This window comes from Pseudoliparis swirei, chromosome 4 (genome assembly GCF_029220125.1).
Source record: "Pseudoliparis swirei isolate HS2019 ecotype Mariana Trench chromosome 4, NWPU_hadal_v1, whole genome shotgun sequence".
NCBI classification, from domain to species: Eukaryota; Metazoa; Chordata; class Actinopteri; order Perciformes; family Liparidae; genus Pseudoliparis; species Pseudoliparis swirei.
In genome coordinates, this window is record NC_079391.1 from 22,821,217 (window position 1) to 22,843,810 (window position 22,594).

General features: G+C 45.1%; 1 protein-coding gene across 18 annotated transcripts in view; it reads left to right on the forward strand.

Moving 5' to 3' along the window:
• Positions 1–22,594, forward strand: part of znf536 (zinc finger protein 536) — a 217,669-nt gene that overhangs the window by 77,414 nt on the left and 117,661 nt on the right. For 14 of the 18 annotated variants that reach the window (XM_056412195.1, XM_056412193.1, XM_056412204.1 and 11 more), the window contains one exon: positions 5,111–5,212. The exons of the other annotated variants lie outside the window; for them this stretch is intronic. The gene's annotated coding sequence lies outside the window, so the exon portion shown is untranslated. The remainder of the gene's footprint in view (positions 1–5,110; positions 5,213–22,594) is intronic. 18 annotated transcript variants of the gene reach the window in all.

Genomic DNA, 22,594 nt, shown 5'->3' on the forward strand with positions numbered 1-22,594 from the left:
TTCATTTTTTTGCATCATTCCAGCTTTTTGCTGTAAACATAAAGCATTTGTGACGGCTGCGTACTTGAGGATGGATGAGATGCGGAGAAGTTCATTCTGTGGGGGGTGGGGGTGGGGGCTTTTGATTATAAATAAGACTGAGGCAAATAAGTAAGATCATAATCTAAATACCGAATCATCTCACCGAAGGAAACCGTGAATAATAACTCGCTCATAATTTTTCCGGCGGTGTCCGTCAGCCGCCGTCGCAACAAAGCATTCGGGAGGGCTTTGAAATGAACTTGACCCCGCGGCAGAGACGGCGTGTCGGGTTGGGATTTCTACGCAAAGGCGAAGGAACATGAAAGCTAAACACGCAGAGAGAGAATGAGGCATCGTCTGTCAAAAAGAAATGCCACACCTGTGGATTTATTTCCTCCTTAATTCCATTTTAAACAAACGGTCTGGGCAGTCATGACAGCCAGGCACCCACGTTGTGTGTGTGTGTGTGTGTGTGTGTGTGTGTCTGTGTGTGTGTTTCACGGGAAGGGGGCAGGCAGACATGACTGGGATAATAAGCGTCATGGAATCTAATCAGATTTCTAAGAGGAATTGATTGTTGCGAGGCAGCCGGTGCAGGAGTGGGGTTGACAATAAGCCGAAATATAAGTGTTAATTTTTATGCTAATCCTCTGGCATCTTCGTGTGATGCAATTTGGTCCAGCAGGCCCCCTCGACTTTGCGCGCCGCAGATATGAAATTGTCCCGCGCACAGAGAAAATGTCAGCTTGCCAGACCCTGAAAGCTTGTAATTTATTAGGTATGTTTCTATTAGTATGTGTCACAGTTGTTAGGGAGCCACATGCTCAGGCAGGCAGGCCACCTCGTCCCTGCTCTCTCCCTCACTCATAATATTGCACTCTTTTTCTCCCTCAAACCTGCCTCATCCTCCTTTTTTCCCTCCATGTTTTATGTTTTATTTTTTCTCCCCGCATTTTTTTCTCTCAACACACACACACACACACACACTCACAAAGGCACACACCGTGCTTGCTCTTAAGATGGTCTCGGCTCAGTGGCTGCTACACTGGGGCCTTAATGTATTATCATATATCGGGTGGTCCTTGCCCCCTGGACAAAAGGCTATTTAATACAATTTAATGACATTCCCGAGAATGAGGGAGGGAAGGGGTGAGAATGGAGGGAGGGGGGGGGGTAAAAAAGTGAGGGATAGAGTAAGAGAATAAAAGAGAGAGGGAGGGAGGGAAAGGGGGGAAGAGGAGAATACAAAAAGAAAGACAGAGACCCAGATGAAAATAGCATCTGTGTTTTTCATGGCTCACCTATGAAAACATTGCAGTGTAAAATGACTTTCCTTCCCCCCTTCCTCCCCCCTCTATCTCTCTCTCTCTCTGTGTCTATGATCTGTTGTTGTCTCTACCTACAGAATACAATGTAGTGTTATTATGCAGGTAGGTGGATTATTATCGATAAATCAAAGGTGTAACCTTTACAATTATCATGGTATCAACCCCCATTTTTTATACTATTCATAAGCAGTATTTGTTTTTTCCAGCAATAGCCATTCAATATATTAACTGTATATTATAACATAACTCTGCATTTGGCCTGAAAATGTCTCCAGAGAAAATTGTACATTCAACTTTGCAACAGTAAATGTGGTTTGAGAGAAACATTAAATAGCATTACCAATTTAAATTTTATTTTCACAAATCAACAGAATAAGGAAACCCATAATTGACATGTCTGCATAGTTGATACAATCCCATCCATGCTGAATGTATTTTTAAAACTGCTCCTGGAAATTATTTGTTGTTTTATTGGTGTCACTGGAGGTGGATAGAGATGCCCCGCCTGCCACAAAGCTTCACGAGCCAGCTAGCTTAATAATTATAAGCAAATATTTCAAATGAACAAGTTAAATAGGTTTTACTTTTTCAGCATTGATGTACAGTTTGAAATTAACTGTAAACATTCAAGTGAGGAGTAACATTTTGTTAGGGCATGAATTCGTAAATACTGACACAAACAATAGTGATTCCCAGATCGAACCACATAGTGGTAGCGACCTGCCAATCATAGTAAGCCCCGCCCTAGTGCATACCCGCTTTACGGTCTATGTGACTATAAATGGATAATTTACTAAATGAACATCATGCTCTATTGAAGAATACTTGAAACTAAGGATTGAGACCATAAACTCATCTTTACAATGTTTAATGAGGGAATAAATCAAGAGAGAAGTGGAGTCACAATCTCATATACACCCAAAAGAGTTGCCCCTGGTGGTCAGTAGAGAGAATGCAGGTGCATTGGCTTCACTCTTCCGACCTGCATGTTGACGTCTGATTTAAAGCTAACTATTAGCACACAGGCTTGATGGGACCTGCATTCATAATGAAACTGTAAGGTATTCTCAAAACTGGGGCACTACGCAGATGGTGGAGAAACAGGCTTCCGGACACGCATGGATTAAGTTATCAACATTTAATGGCAAGAAAAGTGAATCAAACATTCAACGCGCTCTATCCTCGTGTCAAGGCTGCAGGCTCTCGGCGCCTTCCGAGACGCACACAACCTTCCCTTCGGGGCTCACCTGAGAAAGAGGACGAGCTCTCTAAAAACACACCGTTTTATAATCCTCTCGCGCCGGTCGAAGCGTCACTTCCGGTTCCGTCGCTGAAGTATTTTCACAATAAGATTCCCGTCAATTAAAGTCACCTTCACAATAAAAGTCACTTCACGGATTTCAACCGGCTTCTTCAATCTATAATACTAACATAGTCACTCTCATGCAATATACATTAATTCTTGCCATTTACATTTGCATAGAGTAAACATTACCCCTATGCTTCATAATACATTAATAACAATATCAATATTCTCCTTAATATTGTCTATTATAATATCTTTCTATATGTATTAATTTAAACCATAAGACCTCTGCAGATGTTATCAAAATAAACTATTACAACTTAACAAAACACACTGCTGCCATTACAGCCAGTAACCAAAGCTCAAGACGTTGTTTAGATTTAACTTAAATCTCAAAACATATTAAGCACAGTACTAATTATAGCGAATAAAACAATAACAAAATAAATGTATTAGCATGTAAGCAACATTTTAATATTGTCAGTCGATGGGGTGGCGCTCTGTAACGAAACATTTTTTTCAACAAATTAACCATAGCTGTCAACTAAAACACCTCCAAATTCTACTCAAATACAGTCCTTAAGTAAATGTGCTTTCCCTCCACCACCTGTTAGTAAGCACAGTACAATGAGTTTTGGCAGAGATGTCACCTCTGAGGGAAGAATCAGGGACAAACGACGTGTTTTCACAATTCTTTTTTCAGCAAAGGCGGTTTCTTCCCACAATTCTGCTCCATTCTAATTTTACTCGTCTCCCTCTTTGTGTTTGAACAACGCTAAAATCGCTCAAAACTCATGTGTTGAGCGTTAGCAGAAAGCCAGTCAAAACTGTACTCAGCGGGCCAGAAAAACACGCATGGACACACACACACACACACACACGCACACACACACACACACACACTGAAAGGTTTGGATGCAATTCACATATAGGTCAATTAAATGCAACAACATCTGCTCTCTCCCTACCATTTGCATATAGCATTCATATGTTAATGATGTCCCTTGTTTTTTTAAACTTTTTTTTCTGCATGTGTGTGTGTATATGCATGTGTGTATTTTTTTGTTGTACTTCCTCCCCTCCTCCCAGCCTCTTTGTATCGCCAAACAAAAAGAGATGCAGAAAATGTGGATTCATACTTCCCTTTTCGAAAAAAGAAAAAAACTACCAGATACTCCCGTCCTATTTTCACTTCCTCTCGCCTGACGATTAAAGGGGAGGTTAGACGAGTTGCCACAGTTGTTCCATTGCCGTGCCCCTGATTTCGACAAGAAGCCCCTTTAACAGCAGAGAAGACAAGGCCCTCTCTCTTCCCCAAGCAGCTTAATGCCTTATAAATCAATGATGACACAGATGGACTAGCGATAATCTATTTAGAATGCCTCACAGCAAATATTGTTGTGCAGATGATTAGACTGCCAGTTATTTTAACTTAGACCCCCTAAACCCAATCTTCCGCTTCTCGTAATGCTCCTCAGATTTATGGGCGGTATTTGATATTTTTGTTATTTGAAATAAATTTGGCAAAGAATGACGTGCTCCAAATGTTTGAAATCAAAAGTGAAAACAGGTTGTGACAGGAAGGCGTGTGTGTCTAGGTGTGTGTGTGTGTTTGCGTGGGTTTGCGTGTTTGTGTGTGTGTGTCTTGGGTGGCATGGGCAGCTTGAGGAACAAAAGACATGAAGAGGTGCCGGTGTCTGTGCCAAGGCCATAATGATAAGGCATGTTTCTTTAAAGAAGGGGGAGACAGACCTTCAGCCGAATTGTATCTCCAGGGCATTTGTGTGTGTGCGTGTGTGTGTGCGTGTGCACGCGGTGCGCACGTGGGCACGCACGTGCGTGTGTGTGTGCGCTAGACAGTCTTGTGACACGAGGGGGGTTAATAGCAATCCAGGGTCTCTGCCCCTGTTCATGGTCGATGGGTCTCAATTTAGCGAGGAGGAGGAAGAGAAGAGAGAGAGAAGGAGGAGGAGGAGGAGTGCAAACATGAAGTGGAGGTTGTCAGACGTTGGCAGCTGCTCGGAGGCCCTGATAAATATAAGCCCTTATTGATCGGCTGAAAATGAAAGATCCCCGAGTGGCGTGCAGTATTTAGCTTCTTGTCTGCCTCGTGTCAGCGGTGGCCTTGCCCTGGAGGGATAGATTTCCAGCCGTGCCTCCGGGCACCGCGGCGCACGCGCTGGCTTTGATTTCATCTTCAACCTTTTTCGGCTGCGTTCCCTTGACCTCTGCGGCGTCGCCCCCGCCAAATTTGTGTGAGATCTTCATCTTGGCATGGACACCCGCCACCTCCCCTCCCCTCCCCTCACCCTCTCCCCTTCCCGTCTTCTTCCTCCTTGTCCACCCATCACTGTCGTCCCCCCCCCCCCCGTCCATCTTTCTCCTTCAGGTCTATATTTCAACATCGACTCCTCTTCTAATCTTTTTGTTGTTGTTCTTCCCTCCGCTCCTTTAGGTGGCCATTCCTGTAAGCAATAGCCAGTCCGGAGTGACAGTGAGGGGCCACTTGATCCTTGAACAGACGGGTTGCACTCCAGTATGCAGTTGGTGTGTTAAGGTAAGCCTTAACACACCATGCGGTTTTACACCCTCCCCCTCCCCCCGGTCGCAAAAACGTCCACAACTTTGACAATTCTTCTCCGACATTTCTCCAAAAACCTTCCTGGTATTTTCTTCTCACATTGCGACGATTAAAAAAATCAACAACAAAAAACCAACAAGACACATAGACACCAGTAAATGCACACATACGCTCACACACTCCAACTGTTCGTCATTCTCTCACCATTTAGTCTTATCCCCAAAGGCACTCTGTCTTAAACCAAAACACACACACACACACACACACAGTCACACGGCTACAGTACACTGCTGCTATGTGCGCAGACAGAACTTGTAACAATCTGGATTGTGATAATCTATGATAATCATCCACCACATGCCACCTAAAAACGCACATGGGTGGCATTCAACACCCACACTGGCACGATGCTTCAGTGCATCTCGCCTCCCTCTGCCGCTCTCCCCAATGTCACTACCTCCAGCGTCAATGTCACCACTCTGCTCCTTATTTCTCTTTTATGTATGAGGAGGCTCGCGCGACAACATGCTGCGAGGGGGGGGGGGGGGGGAGGAATCTTGAACAATTTATGTTTGGCATTAGTGTAATTGAATCCCACTCGTATATCAAAGTAAGAAAGTTGCGAGGTGGTAGGCGATATAAATACGAGGTAGGGATCCATGAAAACACGGATCCTTCCCTCCCCTTTTTTCCCCTTGTCTTCCGAACAATGTCTCCCATCTGTCTTTCTCTTTTTTTTATTCTTCCCCTCTCCCCTCCTTTAGCGAGATGGATGATAAATTCCCAGCCAGAGAGCCAGCAACAGCTGTTGGCAGACAGGCCTGATATGAGAATAGCAGCATAGGATGAGCAGGCATTAAAAATTAATATGCTATTTAGCCTAGGTGTATTTTAGGTATTTGACATTTTCATGTCCGGGACAGACTCAATTTATTCATAGTACAGAACAAAATAAAAAATAAAATAAGACGAGAGGACTGGGTGTAAAGGGGGGGGTCGATAGAATGCTAACTGAAGGCCATTCCATCTTTATACTCACCCTGTTTAACCTTGCCTAGCACCACCCTGATGTGAGAGGGTGGGGTGGTGGGGGTGTTTGACTACACCTTATATGTGTCATATGGCAAGGCTGGTGGTGCGAATCACACCAGTGGAAACTGTTCTCCAGCTGAACATTAGCCCGGCTAACAGCTACATGTTCATACCTTTCTCTGTACTGCTGTGGACAACCCGAGTCGTCCTTTCTCACCGTGATATGATATCAGTACTTAGATGACTTCCTGATATCTAGTACCACAACATTCAAAACCGATCACAATATCTTAATATCTGTATTGTTTTGAAAGAGAACGTTCTGTCACGCCGATTCTGACGCACAATTCATCCTTCAGCGTCCGTGTGAGACACATCTGGTTCAAACTACAAAGTGGTGATACAGTGGTAGTACAGGGGTGGGCGGAGGGAGGGGCTAGAATAGAATATACACTTTTATTAATCCCCAAGGGGAAATTAGTTCTCTGCATTTAACCCATCCTTAGTTATTAAGGAGCAGTGGGCTGCGGTGAAGCCGCCGAGGCAGGGGGGGTTCAGTGGTGCCTTGCTCAACACTTCTTGCAACTAATGGGGAGAGAGGGAATCGACCACAACCCCTGGCGGCAGGCGCTCCCCTCTTACTCCACTGAGCTAAAGCCGCCCCCATGGTTGAATGGATGGGTCAGACCAACACGGGACTTTCACCCAGCCGACCGCCGTGTGTGACCTGTGCAAAACATTGGCTGAATTGAAGCTAAGCACAAACAGAATGGAAAGTACTAAACATACTGAAGCCAGGCAACATATGTACTTATTCTACCTTGAACCATCTTATATGGAACTAACCTCAACGTTTTGTTGGCTAAACCCGACCAACCCGACCTCCGTATGTGAGGAGTTGGGGAAGCTTCCAGCCTCATTTCATGGCCTTCCTCAGTGCATGTTGAGTAGTTACCATGTGAGGGATGTATGTCATTTCGTCATTTGACTTGGGGCGATCTCAGAACCACTACAGAGATATAGAGACTGCCCGTTATCATGTGACCAGTCCTTCATTCTTGGTCGACCACGGAATGATAATTTACGACAAAACGTACTTACATTTCCATTTCCATGACGAGTGAACTCGTACCGCCATGTGCATTATGATATTCTCTCAGAAGCAGAAGGTGGAAGTCACGTGACTTTACGCCACAACACCTCTTCGGAAGAAGGTCGGTTTTGCGCAACCAAGCATGCAACTTTGACTTTGATTCTTTGTTGTTGTTGTTTAGATGCTTTCTCTTAACCATACCCACATTTATTTCCTGACCACTAACATTTGTGCCCAAAAAAACAATTCGTCCTTATAAGCGTTGCCAATAAAAAAGTATTTTATTGTGAGATGGTTCATCATGAATTATCAAGTCTTTTGGAATGGAACAACACTCATTCCCAGACTTCATTTCTCCGTTCCAAGACGAGAACACAGAGGGAACATTTCTGTCCAAATGGAGAAAAAAACCTTCAAGATGTACAGAACAGTTGAGTTTCATGTTGAAGAGGAGAAAAGAAATATTGGAGAGATAGAGTAGCGATATCCAGTATTCTCTTTTATCTAGATTAGAAAAAACTTAAAAAGCCAGCTGTCATTATACACACAATACTCAGCAATGCAAACTTTACATTCTGTTCAATTATAAACATGATTAAATGCAATTCCGCTGCAAAACACACCATACAGACAGAAATGTCTCATTTTGGCAAAAAAATGGAATACGATCCATTTTCTATGTTATTTATGTATTTCGGTCTTGACTCCTTTCCGACGGCTCGGGATCAGCTCCTCCATCGCTATTGAGCCACACAGAACCCCCGGAGGTCCAGACAGCAACAGTCCAAGTCCCATGCTGAGCCATGCTAGGACAGTCCTCTCTCCCCCTCTCCCTTTCCCTCCCCCTTAGTGATTAACAGCTAATGCTGCTCTAGTACATCTCTATATCCCTTCTCATCTCTCCCTCTCTAATCGTTGTGAAATCTTAGACAAGGCCTGGATTTAGCCTCCTGGAGAAAGAAGGTGGGTGGGGGGATGGATTGGAGGGCAGTTTCCCCCTACCATAGCGTCCCTTTCACTTTTTACTTTCTTCTACCTCGATATGTCATCGCTTCCCTTTATTCAAATGGTTGAACACATATTAAAAAGACCTCCCGCCACACCAAAAGCTTTTTCCCGTCGGCAGTTGGGCTCATCAATGGAGCCCGGGTCCCCCACTGACTGATTCTGTTACCCCCAGGACTACCTCCTCTTCATCCTCCTTCCTCTCTCCTCCTTCTTCCCGCTCCTTCCTCTTCCTTCTCCTCCTCCTCCTCCTCCTCCTTCTTCTTCTTCCTCCTACTCCTCCTCCTTCTTCTTCCCTCCTGGAGGCCTCCTCCACACACATGCCACTTTAACATGCACTTTAACTTAAACACACGTCATATATAACATACACTTTTAACTTAAACACACATCACTTGAAACACACACCTAAACACTTTAACATTATTTGTTGTCTGAGCACTTTATCTTTATCTTATCTTATCTTATACTTAAGTTCACTGTTGCTGTCGTGTTGATTGTTGTTTGTCATGTCTAAATGTTGCACCTTCCGCCAAAGAAAATTCATTGTTTGTGTAAACATTCCTGGCAATAAACCTGTTTCTGATTCTGATTCTGATTCTGATTATACACGTTGTTCCTTCTTTTCATCAGTTTTCGGCAAAAAACTAAAATTCTGACAAACAGAGAAAACCTAGCTTCGGAAACCCGAACCAAGCCGTTCCAGTTTCCAGAATTAATAAGCTGTATAAATGGTAACTATATGTACTGAAGATATGAAGCACGACTCACCTGACAAACGGCAACGGGCAACCGATAAGTGACATCCCAGAATCCCTTTGTGTAATTATTCATAGGGATGACTTCATGACTGGATGATGTGTTGGTGGCCTGCATACACAATGCATACAAACAGTAAAAGGTAGGAACCGTGTTTCTGACCTTATGTCAAAGTATATACTACGTATTTAATCAAATTGAATGTATTTGACAAAACATATCTTAACTCAAGGTCCACTTACTTTAAAAAAATGTTTTATCACTACTTCAATCGCAATCCCCGTCTCTGCCCGAGGATGGTTTATGGCATCATAAACCATCTCTGGCCAATCCGCTGACTCGTGGTCGATGACGTCGGTGAGCGGTTTGAAAAAACCCTCCACGAGCGGGCTTCAATTAGTTAAGGAAGACCCTGTGTGGGGGGTAAGGGGGGCGTTGACACCTTCACCAAAGCTAGTAAGTGGAACTTTAGTCAAGGTTACTTTGGCAAAGTATTATTTTCAAGGACCAGAAATAATTTTCCCCCTCAATTGACCCCAAAAGGGAAGGTAGCGCGGCGTCGGCTAATGAGACGAATGGGCAGACATGACTCAAGGCTGGATTTAAACCTGTGTAATCACAACCCCGGCGCTTGCACCTGCGCTAGCCCACCGAACGAGCATGTACCGGCGTCGCGGTGGCAGCACTTCTCATTGTCTGTATTCGTACCTCTGGCTTAGCGAGTACCCATCTTCCATTCTGCCCTTTGTTTCTCGCCTTTTCACCTCTTTGTCTGCTAATTATTTGATTTCCCTTCTTCCACTTCCACCCCTTCCCTCGCGCCCTCCTCCCCTCCATCTCCATTGCCTCCACACTTGGCAGCGACTTCCCGTCGCGACGCGGCACAGCACTGTATGTACACTGACGGTTATTACCTTAGGGAACGTTTAGCAGCTCTGTGTTTAACACCATATAACCTCCGCTACATCAGCGGCAGCAACGCAGGGGAAAAACCTGGGAGGTGGAAACCAGAGACGGCTCGTGTTAGGTGAGTGTTTGACTGATCACCACGATAAAGACAAGTGAGAGAGAGAGAGAGAGAGAGGGGGAGCACGCGACAAGCCCGCTTTACTTCAACCTATTGGATGATCAGTGATTCTTAAGGAGAGGGAACATTTCTTGCGATATCTCTCACTACAAAGTAAATAGAAATCAAAGCCGAGACAGAAGCACTATATGAAAGAAACTATCTTAACAACCTCCTTCATTTCGGCGCGTTCTCTCCGTCTGTACTTCCCATTGATTTCACGTAACTGGTGTTAAGTGAAACTATTTGAGAGGCAATGGATCCACTTTACTTTCCCGTCTCGAAAGGTAGGCAGTGATCAACGTGCCGGCGCGGTCAAATAGAAGCTTCCGGCGACTCTGCGGTGGTTCCTCGTCCATGTGGTCGGACACGTGTTCCACAGATTGAGAGGAAAACAATCGAGGGTTTTTTGTTAATGTCGCTACGGCCTGTCGGCGAATTACCGTCGCTCCCTGTCATTGAAATGCCCCCGCCCTCCCCTGACTAACATAGTGTACACATGAACCAGCCCCTCGCACATCCCCCCCCCCACCGAGCCGCAACACACTCCTCCCTCGCGCTCCCAGATAGGGATCGGGGGGGCGTGTTCCTCCGTCTCAGAGGAGTTTGAGATCGGTAAGACGAGCGACTTGACAGATAACAGGACTACCAAAGGGGCCGAAGCCGAGACGCGTCCATGGCCATCAATGTGCATGTCCACACGCATCAAGCATGAGGGGAGTGTGTGTGTGTGGGGGGGGGGGGTCACGAAGACCAAACATCGACAGCAGCTCCGGGAGAGACGCTGTCAGGTGATTATAAAATGACAGAAAGAAAAGAGCGTCCAGGAAGATTGGCCACTGAGACATGAGCTTGCACACACACTCGCACACACACGCACACACACACACACACACACGCACACACACACACACACACGCACGCACACGCACAGGGGTTTCTCTCTCCGTCCCATCATCCTCCCAGGATATCAGGTTGTAATTGATATATGGGCTCAGCTGTCAGTTGTGTGTGTGCGTGTGTGTGTTAAGGTTGATTTATACGTGGATCTGCCCCCCCCCTCCCCCCTTCTGTAAAGGACAGACAGATGGATGAGCACACGAGAGAGAGAAAAAAAGTGGCAGAAAAAAAGAAGTTGCACGGTTCCGCAATTGCACATCAGACCTAATGCGTTATCAAAGTAACTTCCACCATATTAGCGCCAACCCCCTCATATCCTCTGTCCCCCCCCTCCCCCCCCCTCCCAGCGCCCGCCGCCTCCCTCTCTCCCCCTTTGTGGCACCGCTCGCTCGCCTCGGCAAGCTTCCTGAATTAAACTGCCGGCTTCCTGTTCTTTTATATGCACGGCCACATCTGGGGCGCCCGCTCGCAGGGCCCCGCCGCTTAATAACAATCACCTTCCCTTTCACTCGACCCTGATTGTTTCTAATTCGCCCTGACAGATAGTAGCTGACAAGCCGCCCGCGCCTCCCTCCCTCCGTGACCCGAGCTCACTCAGCACACTTATAAGGCCTGTCATTTTTAATATTTGATTTTCACTTCGTAAAAAGTTATGTGTTTTAGAGCTGCCACCGTCGCCGCCTCCTCCTCCCCAATCGTATGATGAAATCAGTATTTAACTGAAACCACCAGTCGACCAATGGCTGTCCCTCCTTTCTTGGCCCTTTTTTTTCAAGCCTCCATCTCTTCCTTCTCCTCTTTCATTAATTGTCTTTCCCTCTCTCTCTGCCTTCATCGTTTCCTCCTGTTCTTTCTGTCTCTTTCGCTCAATCTCTTCCCGTCTCTTAGTTTATGAGGACAAATCGAGCGGGGGGGATGCAGCGGGGCGCTATCGCCTAAGCCGGTCTCCATCTCACAGTGAGCCGGCTTTTATTCGCGGGCCACATCCACAGCAGTGTATATGCAGCGCATGGCGGCACTGCGAAGAACAGAGCCGCGCCTATCGACAAGTAACCGCCGTCCACGTCCGTCTGTCAGACGTGCAGCTTACCGGCTTCCAGCGTTATTTGCTTTCCATTGATTCCCATTAAAAGGCATATGGAGCCATGTAAAATGCATATCAGGTAGGCTGATCATTAAATGAAAGGATGGATTCATCGACAGCTTGACGGATGACATTTTGCCGAGCGATCCATTCCGCCCTTCGATAGAAACACAATTCGGAGCTTAAGACAAAGAAGAGAGGAAGAAAAAAAAAAGGGGGGAAAGAAGGGATTTAAGATGGAGAAGGCAAACAATACAATGATTAGAAGATGGATTCACAGCAGTACACAAAAGACATTTTCACCACCACTGTGCATGAACGCATTGACACAATACACAGCCATTGTTTTCCCCTACATCAATGCGACTGATGTTATCATGATATACTCGTGGCCTCACCAAAGTGAGTCACAAAAACTGAACATTGTCACCTTTTTTTTGGAATTATGCCGTTTAACTGACCATTACTATTGAAATAAAAAGACACACGGTTTTCGAATGTGCCTTTGCGCCCCCTTTATGTGGCTATATGCAGAAGACGGCAGGGGTCAATGTGGCGGAAGGGCCCGGGAGTTTGCTTCCTATCGCAGACCGGTACTTAATTATGTAACCACAACTGTGCCCTCACCTAAAGTGTTTTTGCTGGCGAACCCTACTTACCACGTGTTCCAGCCACAGAGCTTAATACAATATTTATCGACGTATCCTTAAACAATGCCCGATCTCCTGAGAAAGGTAACTCCTCATTTTTCCGGCGTTTTCCTACATTTCAAGCAACACACTTTAATTTCTAGTCGTTACATGCACACGGCCTTTTGGAAAAAAAACTTTAAGCAGCAAAACCACTTGGTGAGGTTTTAGGAGGAAACAATACATGTTTAACCCATGCACCTCCCTGCCCGCCTAGTGTGGGCTTCAGCGGTCTTTATACTTCCTGGATCCCGACACAAACACTATAAGTTTTCTTAAGGGACTCTGGCGCTTGGAAACTCGACCACCTTTGTACACAGGGACCACCAAAGTCAACATAAGACAAGGAAAAAAAGTTCCTCATCGCAGTTTAACGTTGAGAGTTGTGTGGGCGGTTTGCCAGTACCGTCGAAGCGGATACAAATAACCAATAACAAATGAGGCTGTTTAGTAATCTGCCACTAGGGTTAAAGATAAACTACTTGGTGTAAGGAAGATGGTGTTTGGGGAGTAACTTATTTTGGCTTAGGGGGCTGGCCTTCTCCCATCATCTCTTGTAAACATCTCTTTGTTCAAATAATCTAACTTTCGTCATATTCAAGCACTAAAACAACAACAACAACAACAACGTATGCTACCATTTGTCTTGTCTCCTGGGTCAAAAAGACAATTTATTCCGTAATACATCATCATCAGACCACTAAATCGTCCACCAACTCTGTAAAGACTTTTTTTCTTTTCTATTCTCCGATAGCAGTCAGCCTTGCGAACCCAAAACATTCTCTAACAAACACAACCCCCCCCCCAACCCTCCAACCCCGCCCACCAAGACACACTTCCATTTCGGGACATCGAGGTGCCTGAGGCGCGCCCAGTGCCAATCTCCGTTTTTACCCGACGACAAAAACACAACTAATTGGAGTACCACTGCATGTTTTCACTAAAGGCACAATTTAATTACATCTGAGCTGGGAATGAGTATTTTGGGAATGTCTGTTCATTCAAACAAATGGAGCGAATGAAAAGCAATATTTGTTTTGCTTTGATTAGCAAACGGGCAGAGTAATTTGTTAAGGAGAGAATGAGCGAGGGCCAAACATGTTTGTCTAACCCCCAGCTTTCCAGTGGTGCACTACTTTCTACACACACACACACACACACACACAGAAACACACACACACACACACTTCCTCCCCTCCCTAAACGTCTGTGTGCCCCTTCCACCCTAAACATTAATGAACTTTTGCTCTTGGCTTTGTGACTCTGACCTCCCTCTTCGTCTCTCTCGCTCTCTTTCTTTTATTTCTTAATGTTGTATCCGCCTTTTTTTCTCTCTCTTAACCGGAGTGTCTGTCCTGTGGTGCTCCTGTTCATAAATCCTTTATTAATAACCCAGTGAATAATGTAAAGAGTATTGTTTTCTCCAAGGTTGTATTAATAAACATGAATGAATTTATTTGTCTTCACCAAAGCATGATTAATGCACATTAATGCCTGGATATTGCTCACTCTGCCCTGCATCACCAAGCACATATCACCCCCTCCCCCGCATAACCCCGTCTCTCCCACCCCCCAAAAAAAAGACCTATCAACATTAAATATTTATGGCATAATATTAATGGTTTTGTAAAGAAAATAACAAGTTATTAATCCTCTGATTAACAACTGATTAACCTTTTTTATTAAACACGTGATCCGTGCATCATCGACTCAGGATATGTCGACTGACTGCGCGGCAGAATAATTATTTTTGTGTCTTTTCTAATTGCAAAAATCGCATGGCTGAACTATACGTGTGTGTATGTGTTTTTTGTTGCCGTCCCCCGTCTCCCGCTTCCTTCTTTCGCCATGACACATGCACAGATACAGCGCTCGCACTTGTTCAAACAACACGAGATGTATGTAGCCCGAGATTACGGCGAGGGGAGAAAAGAGAGGAGGAAAATAAAACACACAAATATAACTGGCACATTCTTTTCACATTGAGGGGAGAACAAGAGCGGTGCCTACATTTAGTGGCAGATCTTTTGTACAACAATGGGGTTTAATTCACATATCCGTTTATTCTGCAGTCACTGGCGTGGGGCTGGAAAGTGAAGGGAAAACATTTCTTCTCCTCTTCATTTTATTTTGTGTCACTGCTCATCTCAAAGCTATTGTCTGCATATTTTTAGTTCTCGTCAACTGGAAGACAGTTATGTTGTGTCTTTTTTGGACGAAACGGCAACGACTTCAGATGGGAGAAGAATGAGTTAGACACAATTCAAATCTGGAGATCAAATCCACCAGTCTTTTTTTTTTCATTTCTTATTTATTCTTTTTTTCGTGGTGTTTTAGTCGCAGTTTAGTGCTTTTACAGTCAATAAAAGTGATCATTATGCAGATTTTTCCGCGTGTTATATTTTATGTTATATTATTAGATTATTTAACTGACGTCTTAATGTGTGACAACGGCGCTTTTTATTTGAGGAGATTGGCTGAAGCGGAGACATTTTAACTATTTGCTGGTTAGTTTAATCTGTAAGAATACATCATATTTTTATGTGCTGAGTATATATATGCAGATATATATATATACAGTATGTAAAAAATTAATCCACAAAGTAACTATAGCTGTCAGATGACTGCATAGAGCACAAAGTAGACCCTTTCATTGCATCTTTTATCCTCTCCAAATGCCGTTTGTGCAGCATTAGCTGTCCTTTCACTGCAGCTGTTTGGGGATTGTTGATTTTGGACGTAGTTGAATTTAGTTTTTTTCTTTTTTCTTTTAATGAACAGCTCTCTCTCAACCAAGCAAGAGTTCTCTGGAGCTCACGTGTTGCTAACGCATCCTTCTAAATAGCCGTGGAGTCACTGCCGGGGCACTCTGGGAATAACAGTTGTCAGCTTAACCCTTTTAATACTTTTACTCTTATTGGCTCCGTGCTCATCACTGGATGAATAACCGGCGTGTTTCCGATGGGAACTTAATGTTAATCTTTCACCAGCGATGCTTTGCTTCCTCCCGCCACGAAGCACAATAGAGAACTCATTTGACAGCTGCAAAAAAGAAAGAAGAAAAAAAGCTCCCGGGGTGTGAAAGCGCTGACCTCTGGTGCTCTCCAGTGTGGGGATCCGACTACACAGTTAGAGCATCAGGCTGGAGCATTGAGAAGGGCAGTGTTTAAACAAGCCTTAAATAACTCTCGGCATGTTTGTGCTGCTACCGCCACTAAACAGCCATGAGTTATTCAAGACTTTTAAAAAACCTCTTGATTCTTCAACATTTTCGAATTTGACAGCTAGTTAGTTCTTTTGGAGTTAAGTCATCCCGTTTCTACTCTCACTCGTTTTTTCTGGGACAAATTGTTGCTGATGGAATCTATTCGTTTTCACATTTTTAGTTGCTATCATGTTTCGCTTGAACCCAGTCGCTGTAAAAAATGTTGTACGTCTCGTAACACACAAAAACACGTGGTTCATATATAAGACATTTGGTTTGGTTTAGGCAACACAACGACTCGGCTGACGTTAGACAAATCATTATGGCTAATATTCATGTGAATAATAATAATGTAACAACATACTTTAGCTCAGTGGGGTAAGAGGGCCGTCCTGCAACCGCAGGGTTGTGGGTTCGATCCCCGCTCTCCCCATTAATTGCAAGTCGAAGTGTCCTTGAGCAAGGCACTGAACCCCCAGTTGCTTCCCGGGCGCTTCACCGCAGCCCACTGCTCCTTAATAACTAAGGATGGGTTAAATGCAGAGAACTAATTTCCCCTTGGGGATAAATAAAAGTGTATATTCTATTCTATAAGTAGACAACAACCGCCCTTAGCGTGTGAAGTCCACATTTAAATTATGTGATTTTCATGCGACATAATCAAAAAAATTCTGGGTGAAAGTCCTGTTTCCTGTATCTGTTCCACCCGTATTCCCCCCCTCCCAGACGCCCTAATTACATATTACGATATCCCAAATCCCAAATCCGAGCTTTCTGAGCCACACTGAGCCTTTAGTCCGGCCCAGTTTGCCAGTTTTCAGATCTATTTGAGGTCCGAGCAATGCAAAAAGACAGCGCTGGACTCGTCTTCTTGGTGAGCTGCAAAGGATAAGTGTGTTGCTGAACACTTGTTGTGATTTTTTTTTTTTTTTGCCTATGATGGATCGCGGCTCATTCCTGAGGGGGGTTTCCTTTGTTACTCTCCCGCTTTCTCTCTTTCTCCCTCTTTCTTTCTCATTCGCTGTCCCCTGCTGTTCTAAACACCAACAGCAGGCTTCACCTTGTCCACTTTCTCTTAACCATTGGACCATTCTCACAGGTCACTTTCCCACATCTCTCTCTTGCTCTCTCTCTCTCTCTCTGATCCATTGTCAACATTTAGATTCCTCAGTTATCTCCTTTCAATAACATATCGTCTTTACATCTCCTATTCTTTTCTTTTTTTCTCTTTTGTACTCTCTTTCAACTCCTGCCATCCTGTGAATCCACACAAACCACTCCCACACCCAAACCAGTTAGAAGAATACTGGCTTTGAACTTGCTTTTTCTGCTGTTTGTCCTAATTACAGATCATTTCATCCCTGTCAAATAATCTACTCTCACTGTAATGTGGCCCCTGATGCTGATCCTACCGAGCTTCAACCTTATTTTACTCCCCTGGAACTCCACACAAGACCTGGATTCATCACACGTATTCCCCACGGCCCTCCCTCGTGCTTCGCTTTCTTACTTCTTTTTTTCTTCCATCTTCCTCTTCTCTGTCTCCAAACAGATCTGTCTGTTCTTGCTGGGGTTTTTTTTCCTCCCCACATTTCCTCTTTTTCATCCACATTATTTCTGTCTTTTTGAAGATATCATTTTTTATGACTTCATCAAAATGAATTAGCCTGATCCCAAAATACGCACAAGGACATATGGTTTGGCCCAGTTTCTGAGAAGTGGCGGGTTCAGTTCTTGGTCATACTGTGAAAAGGATGTGTGTGTTTGTGTGTGTGTGTGTGTGTTCCTTCATTTACAAGTTGGATGTGCAGGGCCTCTTGGGAGTTAGAAGGTATTCATAGTGCTGCTCACACAGAGGTGGACTTTACAGTAATTAAGAAAGCAGTAAAGGTGGTTAATTCTACTTTTCTAAACACTGTTTTAATCTTCTGTCCCACTATTCTTGAAAGACACATATACACACACAAACACACACACACACGCATACACACACACATGAGCGTGAGCACAGAGCGGGCAGGTACATTAGCCGTAAGCCTCTTATGACTCCTTGTCTCCATGCAGCGCAGACACAACACTGTGTCAGGGAGAGAGAGGTTTAGGCATGGTGCGGGCCTTTCTTAATCACACGGGGATTGCTAAGCAGATACAGACGCGCTTTCACGGCTGGGTCAGTGGCGGCCTATGATATTAGCTGGTCATGAACCCCCCCCAAAATACATGTTCTGACAGAAGTGTAAAGCGGGATAGAGTGAACAGGATGCGCCTCGCTGCTGACCGATCGCCACTCATTTCCCATTCATTCGGCGGCACAGGTTTCGGTATGAGGAAAAAAAGTCTCTCAGTATGTCTGTCGTGAGAAATATGTACAAAGGCCCGTCCGCCTCTGTTGCCTCCAATATCTACGCACGCAAAAAGCAGCGTTCTGCCTTCACCCTGTAACACTTTCATTGGCTGCAGGAAAGAAACTCACTGTGTGAGAAGAAGCGTCTTATTTTTTTAAAGAGTCCTTTGGATGTAACACACTTGGGACATGTACTATCTTCATGCAACCCGTTCTCACCGATGCTGATGTGGGGCGGCGTATGGGTCAAACAAACACAGGACTCACCCGGGAGACCACCATATGTGTCCTGTGTGAAACCCAGTCATTGATATTTCACTGTAGTTTTGTAAATTCATTTCTGGACATGTCTGGCACCATTTTAGCAAAACATAGTTATTTGGCTTAACACACACCCTTATTTGAACCCAGCCACAATCTTTTCAGAAGTATTGTGGTTTTGTGGGTTAAGCTAACAACTAAAGAACTACGTTGGAAGTTTATTTTGAAAATACACCGTCTGGGTACCGGCTGTGCTGACTGCCCTTGACTCCCTGTTGATGATTGGCCAGTTGGTGTGTTGGTGACTCTCAGCGAATCGGGTCCTTTGAGAGCGCGGGACAATGAGCAGGCGCCTGTCGGTCCAGCCCACTGACAGACCTTTTGTACTTTCTTCTTGTCCCCCATTTTTATTGAAAGAACTCGAGGCAGCAATACAATTCATAACCATCCTCCCCAAGTTATTATCCTGGACATGTTTAGGCCAAACAATTAGCTGAACCTTAACCTCTCCCTGATTCTATCTCTGAAAACTCTGTGTAGAAGTGGGACCGTTTTGCACACGTATAGAGTCGTACCTCGTCGCTAATAAAGTAGAGCAAAAGTGGGTGAACACCCACTTGTGCTCTCTCTCCGGAGCACGGAGGCCCGTCACTCCGCTGTGCACACATTCGATTTGTCACTGAACAAATACAGAGACGCGACGGGCGCAGTCAAAACACTCCAAAACCACGGCGAGTTCTGGTGGGAGGATGACACTTTTGCCTCCTTGTCACCAGCGCGAGTTTGGACGCACCATCACAGGAGTTTCGGTGACAGCCCAGTGAAGGCTGCTTTGTTTGCCTAAGTCGTCTCCATTCCCTTTAATGAGCCATTATGGTTATGTTTTGTCTCAGTTGTGTTCGTTGGCTGGCTGAGTTTCTGAGACGGCAAGACGCGGGAGAAGTGGGCAGGGGGGGCCGCCGGTGATGTGGGGGGGAGGCCCCCTGTCTTCAAACCTCCTTGCAGTGCTTCTGGAAAGAGTGGCTATTGGAAGGAAACAGTCAGTGAAAAAAAACAAAAAAATTGAGCCTGTTTTTATGTTCCACTTCTAATATTGGCAGGTTCCTGGTCAATGGCTTCCAAGGAGAGCATTAGGACAATGTTCCCAACAACTAGGATCAATTAAATCACCAGCAGCCATATTGTTCCATGAAGATCTGTATCAGTTTTTTTCCACATAAAAAAAAAAAAAGGACAACAATATCACCACGGGCCCTCTGATAACATCATCTACCGTGTGAACTCTAGTTGCAGTTGGGAAGCCATGATTGACTCTACTGAGATCAGCAACCAACAACTCACAGAGGAGAGAGGAGAGAGGAGAGGACACAAGTCGGTGTAAGGAGAAGTTGGACATATGTAAATAGTTCAATATGTTTAGCATATCATGCTTTTTTCCCTCCAATATTGGGAACTCTTGTGGGCACTTGGTAAAATGTTGGAAAATCGAATAAATAAATTCAACTTGCCCTTTTTTATTGTATAATTTACAGCCCTATCTTATACTTCCCGATTGAAATATTTGAGGTCCCCTCTACGTCGAACCATGATTGCCGTTTCTATAGAGGGGCAGGACTTTATACGAGGCCACAGTGAGTAAAATGCGACAGGATAAAAATAAAAACACCCAAGAAACAGCTGGAGGTTCAGCGGTTGTATCTCAAATCAAAGAGTCTTGAAGCCAAACTCTCCACTATCCTCCTCCATCTCCTCTTCATCCTCCTCCCTTCGCCTGGAGGTGTGACGAGCTTCCTGTAACAGAGCGGGAATGGAGAGAGATGGTGATGTTGATGAAGGAGGGGGGGCGGGGGGGGGCTAAGCAGACACTGTGACAACCCACCTGTCAGCAGGTACTCACTATAATTGGTAAACGAAGGCCGCGGGATAGTAGCGGGCCCCTTCTCTCCTCTCTGTCTTCGGCTCTGTTCTTGGTTTGACGAGTATTTGAAGTTGCCAGGCAGTCGTCGGGAAGCTCATCCGACCTGGTTTTGGTTCGGAGAGTATTTAACACATGTTGAATGCGAGTTGGCCAGGGAGCCGGCACGCCGGCATGCCGGTACGTGCCACCGCAGAACCGCGAACAGAACAACGCGCCTGCACGAGACCCCCCCCCCGCCCCCCCCCACCCTCTCCCAATGCCAATCGCCGCCATCAGGCCCCGTTTGCCGTCTAATGAAACCGATTCATCTTCATCACACCCGTCTTGCGGCTCTCCGACTTACTTTGCGGTGTCGTCAATTAATCCCTCGGGGCCCACTCTGCGCGAAGGAAAAAGGGATATGTAATGCTTTGACATTTCGGCGCGTCCGCATTAGGCACACCCATAGAACATTCCGCTCTGAGCCGGACTGGGGAAGAGTCATAGCCAAGCCTAGAGGTAGAAGATAGCCAGGCAGAGGGATTGGGTCTCTTATAAGCTAGTTAGCTCTTTGGATTCAGTTACTTATGCTGATGTAATAGGGCAATTGTAAGCTGATACTGAAGTCTCTCTATGACCCCTTTACTGGCTCTTCTTCTCATATTAGGCTACCTAATATATACTTATGCGTATATAGTGTAACGGTAGACTAATACATAACCAAAATGGACTGAACTCAATTGAGGAGTGTATTAGTGTTATGGATCTCCATTTAAGCTTCCTGGATTTTTTTGATTTTTTTTAGAGCGTCCGTCTCGGGACTTTTGTTATCTGTGATTTGTCTGCTTTGCTCGCTTCAGTTGGTCCCTCCTAGACATTCGTACCGGCATTGGAACAACTGGGGTCAGCAGTGTAACGATGCAAAGCAAGTCTCCTAACAAGCCTCCTGCTGCGGGGCTGTGTGTGTGTGTGTGTGTGTGTGCGTCCCCCATCGGCTTGCAGTTGATCCTGCGTCTCGATGGCATGAAACAGCTTTCCGGGGCCATCTTACTTGTGCGCATCTCGAAGGCGACTCCGCGCCCTGCAGTGAAGAGGCAGAGCAGTGCTCCACTGGAGTCCTTTAGCGTCGCAATCTGAAGGAATTCATCATTTCAAGAGGGTGGCGATTGACGAGATTTTTTTTTTTTTTCACCAAACCATGGTTAAAAGATTCACTTAGGTCCCTGAAAAATTAAAAATAAAGTGAAAAGTGCAGGACTTTTCCACTGGAGGACCGCCGTTGGTATCCCGAGTGCAACCGTTGGCCTCGGTTTAGGCAATAGAAGCACCGATGTTAGAGAACGAACGTGGTTTCTGTCATATGTTGCCCAACATCAAGCACACCTCAACCAATAACCCCCAAATCCCAATATTCTGCTCATCTATTTTCCAAAGTTATGGTTATGATCTATAGACACATTACACTTCCCTTAAACCAACGATGTCACATGTTGGACTGGCTTGGTCATTTCCTCATGGTATAAGGCCGGCCATGAGCATTGAAACTGGCGCGTGGCGAGGCCTTTTTAGAAGTGGTTTGGAGCGCCCTACTTCCGACAAATACACTCAAATGCATCCATCCAACACAAATTTATGTTGTGAAGATCCGCCATATCCCCCAGTTTCTTTTAATCGCTGTATAAATGCAGAATGCAACAATGATTGCCGATACGTACGCCATCATGGGAACAAGGGGATCACTGGGACTTGTTTTTCTGTTGTTGTTTTTTTGGCTTCAAGCACTGAAAATATTGTGTCTTCGGCAAAGATATTTTGCAGTGAGTTTGTATGAAAATGTTTCCACTGAATGTAACCTGAAGTTTCGCCGGCTATCAGCGTTCTCCCGGGCGACACAGGTCGTCTATTATGCTCTCATTCTTCCCGTGCTCCTCTCCGGAGGCCTGAGAGTATGACCATGTGGCTCCTTCACACTTGTATTAATCATAATGACCTGGACCAAATCAATCAAGCCAACGCAGTTGGG